Below are 17,040 nucleotides of genomic sequence, written 5' to 3'. Positions count from 1 at the left end.
CTAAAATCGCTTATACACACACAGATTTCAATTCTAGAATTTTTGCACTGGAAAAATTTAGAACAACAAAAGCATTCATATAATACTGTGTGTTATAACTTTTTATTTTTTTGCCATTGAGTACAAGCTGTTATTGTGCTCTAATTAGAAACTCCTTCTGTAAAAATCATAATTTTAAGCACTTTTTTCACAAGATTTTTGTTTATTTATATTTCTTCTTCTGAATAAGTCATCATTTTCTTTGGAAAAAAAGCACACACTTGAGTGGCTGGCTGTTTTCTGATTTTAAAGCATTTTTATAAAGGAGGTATTTTAGGTATTAATCCTTATCTTTGGGTTTTCTACTTGACCTTTGCAACAGAGAATATTTAGATTTCCATATAATCAAATCTGTTACATATTCCCTGATGGCTTCTAATTTAGATGTGTTTTCTTCCCTTTCATTCTGGCTGTATTTTTTATTTTACTAGAATTATGCTTTACATATGAGTTTGTAAGCTGCCACAAAATCTTTTTTGAAAGAAAATATGAGCATATAGATCCCATATAAAGAAAAAGATCCGTGTTGTATAAGACACGGGAAATAATTTTTATTTATTTGTACCTGTTCTGTTTCTTGACAAACATAGTTCTTGAAATGTTGTATATATTTTAGAGTAATGCCAGAAGGAGTAATTATATCATGACTTTAAGGGATTATGAACCCCTAAGTGAAAGGTGTTGTTTAAGTATATTGTTAATAATATGTCTGCACATTTTTCAAATGGCTCAAATGACATTCATGTGGATGTGCACCAACTTCCTCTGAGGACACAGAACGAGAGGAGGCAGAACATTATTCTAAGAGAGGGTATTCAGTCAAGGAAGTCATTTATCTTGCTATGAACAGATTGAAGAGCACCCATCCAGCAATTTGTAACAGATCAAAGTCCTGTTGCCTAGTGATGAGGTACAATGGGAAGAAAAGTATTTGTTCAAAAGATTAGCACAAACATCAGTGTTGAGTCAGATCCAAAGACTTAGGTTGATTTAGCTACAACAACACAAATGAAGTCATTTGGAAGAACCAAAAAAAATAAATAAATGGAAACGGTCATTTAATCCACATGTTGTGGGTTGATGTTTCTTTGGATGAGTGGTCAATGCTTTTGGATCCTTAAAAGCAACCACATATTAAGGTAATGTACTTATTTAAACATGTTTCCCACTACTGCACACACAAAAATTTCACAGTGGGACTCTAAAGTAAAGGCCGCAAAGCCAATTCACCTTAAATGGAAAGATGTTGAAGGTCCTCACATTATGTAATCGGTACAGCATGTCAGTCCTAGGAGTCTGGTTAACCAAATGAATGTGCACTTAGTGAAGTTTAGGTATAATTTTTTCCTAGAACTACCCCCACTCATTAAAGCAAAATAAGTTCCACTAATCATAGGTTTCATAGGTTGTGTAACTTAGAGGTTGAGTATGATCTGGGGGATAGAGATTTTTTTAGGTAACATTGATGTATAACTATATAAACGTTTCAGGTGTTTGGGATTATGATTTGACATCTGTATACCCTCCATCTTTATAACCATCACCAAAATCTAGTTTATATCCAGAGGTGGTTTTTAACCTATTGCCTGGTCTTCTGTGACACGTTAAAAGCAATGTCTAAGAGAAGTTAATATTCTTCCTTAATTTTAGAAGTCTTTTAAACATTTAAGTGATCATAGAACGTGAATGAGCCCGTGCTTATTTGATTAATTTACTTCATTTTAAAGACAAGTATAGTGCAAAATCAAGATTGGGACTTGCCTGAGGTGGTGTGGTGAATTCCTGACAAAGCCTCATTTATATACTTAGATCTCCAGACTCCCATATAAGTGAGCTTCCCTTTGCAAAAATAAATAAACAAATAAATAAATCAGACTCCAAAGTCCATGCATGGGCATGCCAGGGAAATTTCAGGGATCTCAGACCTTTTCATAATCTTTCCTAAGTATAAAAACTATGGTGCATTAACTCCATTGAGCAATTGGAGAATTAAAGAAGGAATCCAGTGGGTACAGGTTCTGAGCCTGGGTGAGAACATTAATCAGTCCCCCCCTCTTTTAGAATTGACTTGAATTCTTCATTTCAGATGAAAATCCAGATGTAACAAACCGTGTAAAGAAGCCAAACTATTTGTACCTGCCATCTATCACTGGTTCTCTTTTGCTGAGAAGTTTGTCATTTGGAAAAAATGCCCATTTTGAAGGTCAGAAGAACTATGAGTTGGAGGTAAGAGTATCAGCAAAGAGAAGAAAAAGACACTTAAATATTAGATGTTACTTATAACAGTTTTTTTTAATTGCAATTTTTTTCATTTATTTTGGGAATTTGAATTTCCTCTCAAGTCTTTGTTCCTTATCACCAGCAAAGTTGGCATCATGGTACTGATACTGAGGGATGAGGGATGGAAAGGTGCATCCTCCTGCTCTGGGATCTGCAGTTACTGCAGTCCCTACCCTAATCCCATGCATCCAGCCAGGTTTGAGCTCATGGCAGGGGGCTCCTGGAGGGAGAGTTGATACAATTAACCAATGATTGCAAGTACGTAGAACAAGCACAACTCTCATGTGTTTGCTGATGGAAATGTAAAATAGTACAATCATTTTAGAAATATCTTTAACAGCTCCTAATAAAGCAAAACACAGGCCTACTCTTAGGCCTAACAAGTTCACCTCTAGGTAGACAGCCAAGACCAATTAGTGCATATATTCATAAAAAATTTTGCAAGAATGTTTACAGCAACTTTATTCAAATGACTAGAAACTGAAAGCAACCCAAGGACCCATCAGTAGAAAAATGTATATAAGAAATTATATTTGGCATCTGGAGAGACAGTACAGTGGATAGGACCTTTGCCTCACATGTAGTCAGTTAGAGTTTGATTTCCCATACCCCATATGGTTCCCCAAACACAGTCAGGAATGATCCTTGAGCACAGAGCCAAAATAAGGCCTGAAAACAGTCAGGAATGACTCAAAAAACAATAACAACAACAAAACAAATTACATTAATACATTTATACAATGGGATACTATACAGCAATAAAAAATAAACATATTCTGGGGGAGTGGAGCAATAGTACAGGGGTAGGGCATTTGCCTTGCACGTAGATGACCCAGGTTCAATCCCCAACATCCCATATGGTCCCCTGAGCACCACCAGGAGTAATTCCTGAGTGCAGAGACAGAAGTGACCCTTAGCATCACTGGGTATGACCCAAAAAGAAAAAAAAATAAAAAGAAAACATTCCCCATTTAACAGCATGTATGACTCTCAAAAAGCTTATTACTGAGCAAAAGAAAGAAATTCACATGACTTCATGTAAATATGAAGTTTGATAATAGGGCAGAACTAATCTATGGTAATTTATGTCAGAAATGGTGGTTATTTGTTGAGGAATATGGAATAAGAAGAGATACAGTAAACCTTCTGGATCACTGACAATACATTTAATTTAGGTGGTAGCTACATGGGTATATAAACATATAAAAAGTCATTAAACTGTATACTTAGGATTTGTATTTTTTTTCAAATTTATTTATTGAATCACGTGAGAGCAGTTACAAAGCTTTCAGGTTTAAGTCTTGGTCATACAATGCTGAAACACCCATTCCTTCACCAGTGCACATTTTCCACCACCAAAAGCCCCAGTATACCCCCATCCCACACCCTCCCTTGTCTGTGTGGCAGATGATTCCACATTACTCTCTTTCTACTTTTATTACATTCAATATTTTGACACCAGACCCACCATTGTTATTTGAGATTTTCCCCCAACACTTAGATCTGTCGAAAAGGCAACATTAGACACTTTGTTTTCTATTGCTGATTATGAATAGTATATTTTGTCACGCAGCCGCTACTGTGGCCACATGATATTGGAATTCTGGAATTTTAATAATTAAATCTGGAGGATTTCTGCTCAAAGCCTCTGGGTTCTGAGATTTGTTTCTGAGTCTCTGGGGTCATGGCTGTTAAGCAACTCTATCAGGAACCAGAGAGGCCATTCGTGGGCAGCGACTCAGGGTCTCGTTGGGGTAGGGGAGAAAGGAGCCGGCCCTACCCGCATCCCGTGAGGCCTCAGGTGCCTCATCACTGCGGGTCCAAACCTGTCTGTCCATTGGCCTCTGGAAGATGGCAGCCCCCGAGCCGTCAGGGGGAAAAGGTGGTGGATCAGCACCTTTTCCCACCTGGGGTGGCCCAGGGCCAAAAATCTAATGCCGAGTCCAGACACATTTCTGCCCAAAGCCGCTGGGTTCCGAGATTTGTTTCTGAGTCTCTGAGATCATGGCTGTTAAGCAACTCGATCAGGAGCCAGAGAGCAGGATTTGTATATTTTGAGGACAGAAAGATAGTACAGTGGGTAAACAATTGTTGTGCCTGTGACCAACCCAGGTTTGAGCCCTGGCACTGCATCTATTCCCCTGAACATTACCAGGATGCCTGAGCATAAAGCCAAGAGTAAAACCTGAACACAGCCAATTGGGATCCAAAAACAAACAAGCAAATAAAAAAAATGTATACTTGATGTGCATATATGAAAAAGACAGAAAAGGTAAGAGTACAATATGGATATTAGAAGTTCTTAATCTAAATTTTTTTTGTTTTGGGGCCAAACCTGGCAACACTCAGGGCTCTGTATTCAGGAGTCACCCCTGGCATATTTGGGGAACCATATCTAATGCCAGGGATCAAACCAGGTTGGTTACATGCAAGATAAGAATCTTATCCCCTATACTATCTTTTTGGCTCTATATTTTATAATCATATACTTTATAATAATATATTTTCATAAACTTTAACATTATTTGTTTACAATATCTGATAATTCTGATCCCAGTCAAATCATATTCATACCAAAACCATGTCTAGGCTGCATAAAGAGGTTTAAAACCTTTTATTTTCTCCTCCATTTTTTGTTTATGCCAAGATATTAAGAAGCAAATGTGTTTCCCCTTCTAGGAGCATTTTTATGTTCAAAGGAAGACCATTGGAAGAAAGTAATGATTAACACAAAGGAATGACTGACTTAATGGTGGTTTTCAGGCATCAGTAGAGGAGGTATTTCAGGTCAAGAGAAGTTCTCAGAGTTTTCCACACTGAATGGGTAGAAAAGAGAATAAATTCCCATTAAACATTTCTGCTGATCCGTAGGTGTGACCAACAGTCTTTGGGGTTCCTGCCTGTGATGGAAAAATCAGCCTTTTGTTTCCAATAGGCAGGAGAAGGATTTGTCTCCCGGGCTAGAGTTTCTCTACAAGGAAACCAAGAGGTGGGAGAGCGGGGGCAACGTAGAAAACCACAGGAGGAGGTGATTTATGGGACGCACCCAGGCAGAAGAACAAGGGGAAGGAGAATCTGGCACAACAAGCAAGCAAACCTTTGTTGTTGTTGTTGTTGTTGTTTGTTTAAGTTTGGGCCATAACTGGCAGTGCTCAGGGCTTACTCCAGACTCTGTTATTAGGGATCATTCCTGGCAGTGCCCAGGGAAACACATGTGGTGCTGGGGAGATTGAACCACGGTCAGCTGTGTGTAATCCCTGTACTATCTCTCCCACCCCAACGTCTTATTTTATTGAGCTTCACTTTATTGCACTGCACAGACTATATATTTTTTTTAATCAGATCCTCTACAAACCAGCAATAAAAGATTACAATTCATTGAAGGCTCGGATGATCACCACTTTTTAGCAATGAAATACTCTCTCTCTCTCTCTCTCTCTCTCTCTCTCTCTCTCTCTCTCTCTGTCTGTCTCTGTATCTGTCTCTGTGTCTGTCTCTCACCCATCCTCCATCCCCCATAATTTTATGTGTGATTGTGTGACGGGGATGGCTCCCAAACAGTGTTTAGGACACCAGGAGCCTCTCCCTGTGCTACTCAGTCAAACAGACCAGGTGATTCAATGTCAGGGCCCTGGAACGTGGAGCAACTTGGGCCTTGTGGTGCAAGGGGGCCTCCAGGGTCCATCTGGTGATGCTTGGGGGACCATGTGGCACCAGGGTTTGAACTTAGGCGTGGGTACATGCAAAGCATTTATCCCTAACCATTGAACTCTCTCAACAGTCCCAGCAATAAAGGATTTGATTTATTTGGGGGTAGGGCACAGCTGGTGGTGTTGTACAGTTTTTAAAGACACAATGGTGTCTTAAAAACGTCATGAGTTGATTGCACTCATATGTGGAATATAATGTAACTGAGAAGTACAAGTTGGCAACGATGCAACTTCTGGCAGATATCTCTCTGGACTTAGTTACTAAAATACTAAATTACAGAAACCCAAAACTGAGAGGCCGCTAAGTGTGGTCACTCACCTCATACCTCTTCATCCTCAGCAATGGAAAACAAATTATCTAATGCTTCCTTTTCAGCAGGTCTGACTTTAGGGGAGAGACTCTCCAAACAATAATAGTGAGTTTTGTTGAAATATTGTATGCAATCAAAGTGAAAGTAAAGTGAAATTTATTAGTTACACAGGCGGGGGGGGGGACTTAGGGTGGGGGGGCTAGGGGCGTGGGGGGGTTTGGGGTGGGAGGGGGCGGGGTGGAGCTATACTGGGATTCTTGGTGGTGGAATATGAGCACTGGTGAAGGGATGGGTATTCGAGCATTGTATAACTGAGATTTACCCTGAAAACTTTATAACTTTCCACATGGTGACTCAATACAAAATTAAAAAAAAAAAAAAAGTCATGAGTTTAGGAGAGCACTGAGGAAGGCCTGTGAGTGTCCCAGAGGCCCTGGTTGGACCTCATTCCTCCTACCAGGCAACCAGCCTGGTCCCCTGGTGACTGAGGAGGGCAGGAAGTAGAACTGCCTATCAGAAGTTTGAATCAAGGGGCAACTCCTCTCTTTACATAATCAACAACCCTGGTTCTCATAGGGAAAATCTGTTGGCTTTGTCCGAATCCAAGCCACTCTTCATACACCAACGTTAAATATCATCTCTGCACGCCCGTCAGGCTCAGGAATAACTGCCTGGCATTTCAGCAGCAGCCCTGGATGTGAGGAGAGGAAGGAAGTTAGGCTTGGAAACTGACAGGGTTTGGGATGAGAACATGAGGGGGTCCTGGTAGACCTGAAGGCCAGTTTCCAACAGTAGCTCTACACACTTAGCACAGTTCCTGCAAACATCAGTCCGGTAAGGGTCCTGCCTCTGGCGGTGGGGGAGGGGGGTGGAGACCTAGAGTCACCTTGCAGCAGGGAAAAGCGAATTCACCAGGAGTTTCCCAGAGGCAAGGGGGTGATGGGAAAGAGGTGGGGGGGAGAAGGGCTCTGGGGAAGTCATAAACAATTCAAGTGCCCGAGGGAAGAGGTGGGCAAGGGCAGGACAGGATGGTTGGGCCCAGCCCCCTCAGCTAAGTGAGTCAGAACTCAGTCATGCAGACCCAGTACCACTCCACCCTGAGAGCTAAACCAAGGGCATCCAGTGGGTCCCTGGAGGTGAGGACACAGGGACACTGCATCCGTGACCTCTGGACAAAGGGCTGATTCCAACATCACCAGCTACTAGTGATCTGTTTTCTCCAGCTGTACTCAAGAGTTAGGTGAGGTGGCTCTGGGGCTGCTGGTGCAGAGGGGAGGGGGGCGGCGTGGAGAGGCAGAGGATGTTCCTTCCTCTGGCTGCCCTGCCCTCCTTCCTCCCTTCACCATGATACTTGCTGGCACCTCTCCTGCTGGGTCTCAGTGCTCCTCCCGTAAATAACTATCCCTTTCAGCACGCGGCCAAAAGGACCAGGGCGAGCAGAGAAAATGAGCAGACGTCAGATCGAATTGCATTTCGCTGCCGGCAGAGCTTGCAGCGTGCTCTTCAAACCAGCCCACTTGGATAGTTTTGACAAGACGGCTCCACACACCTCTTCTGCCCAGTGCTGTGCACGGTGCAGTCCCTTCCTGTCCCCGCGGGGCAGGCGCGGAGATGTGGACGGACAACGGAGGCCAGGCAATGACCCTCAACCTGCCTCTCCCTGCTGTCTCCAGGTTGAACCCCGTCACTAAAGGGCTCTCTTCCTTCTTTTTTAAATCCAAGGCCCCACCCCCACCCCAACACACAAGTTCCCCCCCCCCTATACACCCCATCCTCCTTCACTTCAGTGGAAAAAACTTGATCCGGTTGCCATGGAGACCAGGCACTGACTTCAGAGTGCCTATTTATGAAAGATGAAAGTAATGTATGCCTGGCTGATCTGAGCAGCTGTCAGAGAAAGATGGAGCTGGCAGGAGAGGAAGTCACTAATTTCCAGGCACCAGCACTCTCTGAAGAAGCAGGCAGCTCCTTCATCTCCCGAGTGGGGCTGGGCAGTGCAGGGAAACCTGGCCTCCAGCAAACCTTCCTTGTTCTCGTTTGTGGCTTGCACTTGTTTATTTTATGACCCGGAGGGCGATTGTTCTTCCGGCTTCCTCCCCCCTTACTTCCTACTGAAAGATCCATTACCTTTGGGTCATTTGATAGATTAATTAGGCTCTGTGGGCAGGCCCGGAACATCGAAACCCTCTCCGGTCATGGTTTCCTTGCGAAAACAGAGTCTGGATCCCAAGCCACCTACGTACAGGTTGTCTAGTTTATTCAATAAACCCCGCCAGGTGTGCCGGCCGGAGCAGGAGAGAGTGCCCGAGGCTTGTCCGCTTGCCTGAGCAGCTGTCTGGGATCCCCTGCCCGAGAGGCGCGCAGACTGTGTGATGGTCAGAGGCGGAGTCCATCTCTTTCTTTTATTTGTTCCCGAAGAAAACCAGAGAACGCTGTCGTTCTGAAAGTCGTTATTTCCCCCCCCCCCAAATTTTGTTTTATTAAAGCATCGTGCATTACCAACTTATTCATAGTTGGGTTTTTGACCTAGAGTGTTGTTTCATCACCAACCCCACCATCAGTGCCAACTTCCCCCCACCCGTGCTCCCAGGTTCCTCTCCTACCCCCACACCCCAACCCCAGCCTGCCATCTTGACAGGAACCTTTGAAATTTGGTTATTAAACTTTGCCTCTCTTGATTTCAGTGTTGTTGACTCTGTGGTTTGGATATATAGCCCCATCATTCCTTAACGCCACCCGTGTACCTGGGTGATCTTGACTCCTACCCCTCTTCTTTCTCACCCTCTTATATAAAAGCAGAGCAGCAAGCTCAGTACAACCAAATACCTTGTCCTTTTCCTGTGGTCGGTGGGAACTAATTTCAAAAGTTCCCACCAAGAATCGGCAATCCTGTTTCACTGATGGAAATTAGAATCCCATATCATGGAATGCCAAGGGAGGTCATACTTTAAAACACTTTTTTTGAGAGATACATTATGTTTTTAGGTGGATTTTATAAAACAGTAAAGGAAAGGGAATGATATCAGTCCAGTTATCTATTCAAGTGAACAAAAAGCCTTTAAAAAAAGGCTTTTGTTATGAGCCAGGTCCTGTTCTGTTCTCAAGGAAGATATTTTCTCCCTCAAAATCAGCTTTTTGAGGCATAATTGTCACTGTCACTGTCATCCTGTTGCTCATTGATTTGCTCGAGCAGGCACCAGTAACGTCTCCATTGTGAGACTTCTTGTTACTGTTTTTGGCATATTGAATATGCCACGGGGAGCTTGCTAGGCTCTGCCATGTGGGCAAGATACCTTGCCAGGCTATCTCGGTAGCTTGCTGGGCTCTCCGAGAGGGGCAGAAGAATCGAACCCGGGTCGGCCAGCCTGCAAGGCAAACGCCCTACCCTCTATGCTATTGCTTTATATAACAAATTCACCTATGTTAAGTGAACAGTTTGATGCATTTTTACAAACTGCACTGGGCCCTATAACCACCGAAAATTAGACTTGTAGGACATTGCCATCACCCTAAGAGCCTGCTTTGCTGTCAATTTCACCCACTCCCGCTAGGCTCTAGCAACCCCTGATCTACTTTCTGTCACTCTAGTTTCATCTCTTCTATCATATAAGGAATATGCCTTTGACTCAAGAATACTGGTAAAATAATTAATAGGCATTTGCATTCCAAATTGAGTCAAGAACTTTGAAATGAGGCACACAGATTCAAGAAGGAAATTCTTTTTTTAAAAAAAAATTTAAAAAAATATTAGGATATATGAGAGAAAGAGATACAGGAACCCCATACAGTTAAATAAAAATAATCACATACCCAAAATTGAGACGTGGGCAATTCCAAAATGTAATGCTCAAGGAAGGACTTGTAGGATGGGATCTAAAGAGCCAATAGCTTTTACCCAGGGGAAGAGGAATGAGAAAAGTGTTTGAGGCAATGGGAACTGTATTCACAAAGGTCCATAGAGATTCAAGGTGGGTTTGCCAGGGACTTACAAGTCTTTGTAGTTCAAGAAAGGAAAAGAAAGGGGCAGGTGAGGCAAGTCAAGAATTGAAAGATAAAAAATCTGTCAAACAATGAAGGTCTTTATAAACCTTCTTTGTCTTTTATTCCCAGAGAGAGTGAAGAGTCATTAAATGGTCTTAAGAGAAAAGGTGAGGGAATGAGATCTGCATTTTTAGAGATTGCTCTCCCTGCAGGTAGGGGGGCAGGGAAAGAGGCAGGGTCCCAATTTAGAAGCTAGTGCCTCATAAAGGAGCTAGGTGCAGTAAGTGGAGCAAGGAAAGCCTTTTAAACAATGGTGTTGTGAGCACACACACACACACACACACACACACACACACAAGAAAGTGGATTCCTATCTCCTCCCATCCACAAAGGTCAGTTCAAAATGGATTAAAAACCTGGATATTAGATGCTAGTGTATTGAGATAGAACGTATTGAGATAACATAAGCAGAACACTCTACAATATTCTCAGAAGAATCATCAATGATTCCACCTCACTAACAAGGAAAGCAAAAACAAGAATAAGTTAATGGGACTACACCAAACTGAAAAGTTTCTGTGCTATAAAAGAAATGGTGACTAAAATCAAAACATCCCAGCTGAATGGGTGAAAATATTCACACACCATCCATCCGACAGAGGGCTAATATTCAAGTTATATGTAGCACTCCATAGTTCAATGGCAGAAAAATTGAGCAACCTCATAAAAAAATATGTGGAGAGGCGAGGAACAGATACTTCCTCAAATAAGACATAAAGATGGCCAATACTCATATGAGAAAGTACCCATCATTACTGATTACCAAGGAAATGCAAATAAGAATAACAATGAGATATCTGTTCACCCCAGAGAGAAGACATACCAAGAAGCCCAAGGGTTGGGGCTGGAGTGATAGATAGTATAGCATGTAGGGCATTTGCCTTACAGGTGGCCGACCTGGATTCCATCTCCTATGTCCCATATGGTCCCCTGAGCACCACAGGAGTAATTCCTGAGTAGAGAGCAGGGAGTAACCCCTGAGCATCGCTGGGTAAGACCCAAAAAGCCAACAAAAAAGAAAAAATTCAGGGGCCGGAGTGATGGGCCAGAGTGATGGTACAGTGGGTAGTGTGTGGGCAGGCACAGTCAGGTGTGGCCCCAACCACAAAAAAAGAAAAAAAATACCCCCAAAAGTCCAAGAACAAGAAATGCTGGCAAGAAAACAGGTAAAAAGGAACCTTCATTGACTGTTGATGAGATTATTGACTTGATTTAGCCTCAATAAAAAATAGTATGGAGACTTGACAAAAATTAAAAATGTAATTCCAATATGATCCAAAGATCCCTATACCAAGAAGACAAAGAAATTAATTTGTAATTACATACACAATATATATGTGTATATGTTAAAATATATAATTATACACATAATATATCAATATATATGTAGTGTGTGTAATTACAAATTAATTTCTTGTAACATTAAATACAGTGGCCAAGATCAGGAAACAACCTGATTGTCCAACAACAGATGACTGTTTAAAGAAAATCACACACGCACACACACACACACACACACACACAATGTGGTACTGCTTAGCTATAAGGAAGAAAATCTTGCATTTCTCTGCAATCTGGATGGAACTGGAAGGTGTCATGCTAAGCAAAGTGAGTCAGAAGTGGAAAGACAAATACCAGAAGATCTCACTCACGCAAAGTATAGCACTGTCTGTAGCACTGTCGTCCTGTTGTTCACTGATTTGGTTAAACAGGCACCAGTAACGTCTCCATTGTGAGACTTGTTACTGTTTTTGGTGCATCGAATATGCCACGGGTAGCTTGCAGGCTCTGCCGTGCGGGTGGGATATTCTCGGTAGCTTGCCGGGCTCTCCGAGAGGGATGGAGGAATTGAACTCGGGTCAGCCACGTGCAAGGCAAACGTCCTACCCACTGTGTTATCACTCCAGCCCATGCAAAGTATAAAGAAACAAAACAAAAAAAATAGTAAAAATAGACACTGAGCTACCGCTCACAGAACTGAGGCTGCCAAGTTGGGGTTAGGGATGGGGAGCTGTGTGCATCAGAACAATACCCTGGGGCAGTGGTGGATGCTGGCATGCTGGGATGGGGGTGGTGCAGTACTATTGTATGCCTAAAACATTAATATTATTACAAATCATGATAGCTCAATTAAAAATTTTTTTAAAGAAATTAAAAAGAATCTGATGTTTCTGCTTAGATGGGAGGAACTCACAAACTCAGCGAGGGTAGGTGGTAGGTGGTGGGAATGAAGATAAGCTGATTTTTTTTTTAATTGAATCACCATGAGATACAGTTACAAAACTTTCTTGATCAGGTTTCAGTCATACAATGTTCAACACCCGTCCCTCCACCAGTGCACATTATCCAACACCAATAGCCCCAGGACCCCTTCTCCTGTCCACCCCAACCTGCCTCTAATGGCAGGTACTTTTCTTCTCTCTGTCTCTCTTTCTCTCTGTCTCTGTCTCTGTCTCTCTGTCTCTGTCTGTCTGTCTGTCTCTCTCTCTCTCTCCTTTTAGGGATTACAGTTTGCAATACAGATACTGAGAGAAGCAGATGTTTTTAAAAGGGAGAATTTTAGGAGAAGTAAGGGCACTGAGTAAGTTTTGAGGAAGTGAAAAGACTGAGAATCTGGCAGCAGAGAGGACTCCTTGCTTCTAGTTTGAGACCTCACCAAGATGGCGGCATTCACTGAGCAAGCCTGCACTGGGGTGGGGGAATGGCTGGAGGGCAGGGCAGAGGACACGGTGCTTTTGCTCTGGTGTTTGGGACATCAAGAATGCTGACATCGGCAGTTGGATATGCGTGCAAGTCCTGGGCTCAGCAAAGAGATCCACACAGAGCTTTCTCTTCTCTACCTTGAAACAAGCTTCTGTGTTCTCCTGTAGAGCTGACCCACAGAAAACCTAAGGATTTATCCTGTCAAGTGGAACATTGTTTCGTATAAATAGGATTTGCTTCTTGGACAGTAAAGTTTAAGGAAATTCATTTCTTATGTTACAAACCTTTGAAAAACTAGGAACTTATTATTTCAGTGATCTTTTCTCCCTCCCCTGACCTAGCGCAACCTTCTATCTGAGATTTCTAATCCTAAATGTCCTGAGGGTTGTATATATTCACGGCTGCTCATAGGTTGTATTTCATTGCATCAATAAAATAGACTGGAGAGATAGCATAGTGGGTAGGGCATTTGCCTTGCATGCAACTGACCCGGGTTCAATTCCTCCGTCCCTCTAAGAGAGCCCAGCAAGCTACCGACAATATCCCACCCGCACGGCAGAGCCTGGTAAGCTACCCGTGGCATATTCAATATGCCAAAAACAGTAACAAAAAGTCTCACAATGGAGATGTTACTGGTGCCCGCTCGAGCAAATTGATGAACAATGGGACGATAGTACTACAGTGCTACAGTGCATAAAATGAAATTCCTATCTTCAATAAACATATCTACAAGTGAATTCAATGGTCAAATGAAGATCTTATCTTTTCTCTTTAACTTTTTTTTGTTTGATTGGTTTTGGGTTTCATTGACTGTGATCAGGGCTTACTCTTAGTTCAGTGCTTAAGTATCACTCAAGGTGGGACCCAGGGGACAATATGTGGTGCTGAGGATTGAACTGACGGTTAACCACATGCAAGGCAAGTGCCTTAAATCCTGTACTCTCTCTTCAGTTCCAGGAAAGCCTATTCTTTTCCAACCTCCTTTCTTTTTCAAACTGAAAAATATTAAAAACACTTCTCAATTTTTTTTAAATTTGTGACTGGAGAAAGCTAAGCATTAGAAATGACCACTGAGGCAATTAGGGGCTAGGAAGTGGACCCAGAACTATTTTGCTATGGGAATAGCTCTGAGGCAGGAAAAACATATTGTCCTTGTTTGAAGATGAGGGAAAAGCCACAATCTTTTAAGAAATTCATCAGAATCTAAGTAAATGCATGAAACTCCACAGGCAATCTCATTCCTTTCTCTTTAGAATTTTTAATCTAAAATGCATAAAGCCTTACAGTTCCCATAGATGTTTGACATGAGTTACAGAGGATTCACTGCACCCAGGGTAGACTTGTCTGGGATCCCTTCCTTTGTCACTGAAAGAAAAGAATCACAGATTCTCTACTCCCAAATTTTCTCCAATCTCAACCAGAATCCAAGCCACAGTGATTTCATTAGTCAGATTGCCATTGATTCACTTCTAAAAGTCTTAAGTGGGACTATTACTAAAGTTTTAAAATTGCCTCTCCCCTTTCTTTCCATAACTGAAGATGAAAATGAGCCACTCCATCACTTGCATGGAAACAGTGAATTATGAGCTCTTCTCTGCCTGAGAATCGAGCATATTAGACATTTGAGTCTTTTCTCTATTCTCCTTTAGTCTGACAGTCATCACCAGACCTCATGTTGATCAGCTGCTCAAGGCTATTTTAGAATTTTCTTACTTTCATTACAACCTAAGTCACATTCCTCTTGCATCCACTGCTGCTTTTTCTGAAGGGGTTATGTCAGAGGAAACTCAACACCCACTTTTCTCATTATTTGCTCATCCGTTTGCTCACTCATCAAAACACACTGCTATTTGATCCTTCTGAAGATTATTTTTCCCTGAGGTGATGTGCCAAGGGACGGGAGCTGACCCCAGAGTCAGGTGACTGAGTCCTGTTCCCATTTTTTACTGTTGACTTAAAAATTGCCCTTGGACAAGTCACTGAAGCTTTTCTTGCTGCAGTCTCTGGGGACAAAATCTGCCAACCGAGTTATATGGATTTGAGTCTTATAGTGTCCTTTGGGACAAAAATAGAAGAGGGCCAGGTGTCCATCCACCCCAAACTTATGGGAGATGGATGACCATAAAACCTCAAAAAGGTCTTAGAATTGTCAACTTTGGAATACAACAGGGCCTACAGGTGTGGTTCTGTCCTCAGAGAGGTCAGTTCTAGCACTTGGATTTACAGAGGAAAAAAAAAAGGAAAACTTCATCAACCTCCCAGTCTGAATACTTTGTTTCTCCCGTGTCCCCACACCCCTGTCTTTCTCCTGTCATAAGCATCCCCACTGATTGTGAACACTTGCTTGATCCTAAGTCTCCTGGATTGTAGCTTTTCTACAGAGGGGACCCTGTCCTCATAGGGCAACATTGTACTCTGGGGATAGAGATGTAGTACAGTGGGTACCGCATTTGCTTTGCGCAGATAGGATGCTTGCCTTGCATGTGTGTGACGTGAGTTTGATCCCCAGCACCACATATAGTTCCCCAAGCCCTGCCAAGAGTGATCCCTGAGTGCAGAGACAGAAGTAAGCCCTGAGAATCTCTAGGTGTGGTCACAAAAACAAAACAAGAACAAAAGAAATAAAAACATTCTACTCTCTATATCCAACATATACTCAACAAACAGAGAACATAGCAGAAAATTTTGTCAAATGTACACATGAACATGTGCTGCCTAACTTCAGTATCATACTTCTCATTTCTATGTCTTTGAATTGACCTATACCATGCCAACTTGTACTAGGATCAGATTAACCCCATTTCCCTGACCCCACTGTTGTGAATACTGAAATGCTGTGACACATCCATGTTTCTTAGTAAAAATTCCCTAACCATCTAAGAAGCTGGTTTTGTAAGCTCAGCAAAGCCTTACCTAACTCAATTTAGGTGCATTGCCCTCACTTTACGTAGAAGGTTCTCTTGAGAGCGACAGAGCAATAATCTTTAAGGAAGATTTGGATTAGCATCAGGCAGCCACAATGTTCTGCATTTGGCTGAACACAGGACAAATTCTGAGTCATACCCCTGATGCCTTTCTCTAAGGTGAACAGAGAAGGGCCAGCTAGAATCTTCTCGTGAGCTTATCTCAGTGTACAGAGTATTCCTAATGCTTTATCCAACAGATACCATTAGCTGCAACTGTAAAAGCCTATTTATAACATCCTTTGCGTTAATAAACCGATCGCTTATTTTACCAACAGAATTCTCTTCTATCATTCATCGTGCTAATTAGCCAGGCCTTTGTTATTGACTTCAGAAAGAGCTAGCTACAGCACTTGGGGCAATCACCTGAATAATTTTTTTCATATGGAACTACTAGAAGAAACAGAAGCAACTGAGACTTTTAAAGCGCCATTAAAAAGGCCCACGGTGCACCTCCTCTTTGAAAATAAAGCCAAGAGTAATTGAGTTCTACAGAGCTTTCCTTCTCATGAATTTCCATCAACCCTCAGGGGGATTTGGTCTACTGGTTCGCTTCCCCAGCTGGACCTCAGTCAGTGGGTTGTAACGGGGAGTAATTCACCTCTCAGTTTCCCTAAAGCCGTCCTTAGCCTCTGGATATGTTAGATTCCAAGGGAGGGGCACCGGATCAGTACCAGAACCTTTTGGTTCCTGGCCTAGTTTCCTCACTTTCCTTTCCTTGTTTCTGATAAATACTCACGTTGAGGCCAGTGGGAAAGTCCTCTGTGGTGGCCGCCAGGAGCCACATCCTCCTCTCTGTTCCCGCCTCTCTAGCCACTGCTTCCTCGCTCCCTCTGCCATATCATAGCCGCGGACACGCACTACTTGTGCCACTACTGATGCTTTGTGTTATTGTGACTGATATGTCTCTGCAGTTGTATCAATGCAACATGTATTAGAAGTGCTCACGTGACCGAGGCACACTGTGTAGGAGTCTCTAGGACACAGGGATGT

The sequence above is a fragment of the Sorex araneus genome, chromosome 4, assembly GCF_027595985.1.
Source record: "Sorex araneus isolate mSorAra2 chromosome 4, mSorAra2.pri, whole genome shotgun sequence".
Lineage (NCBI taxonomy): Eukaryota > Metazoa > Chordata > Mammalia > Eulipotyphla > Soricidae > Sorex > Sorex araneus.
This window is presented reverse-complemented; position numbering follows the sequence as displayed.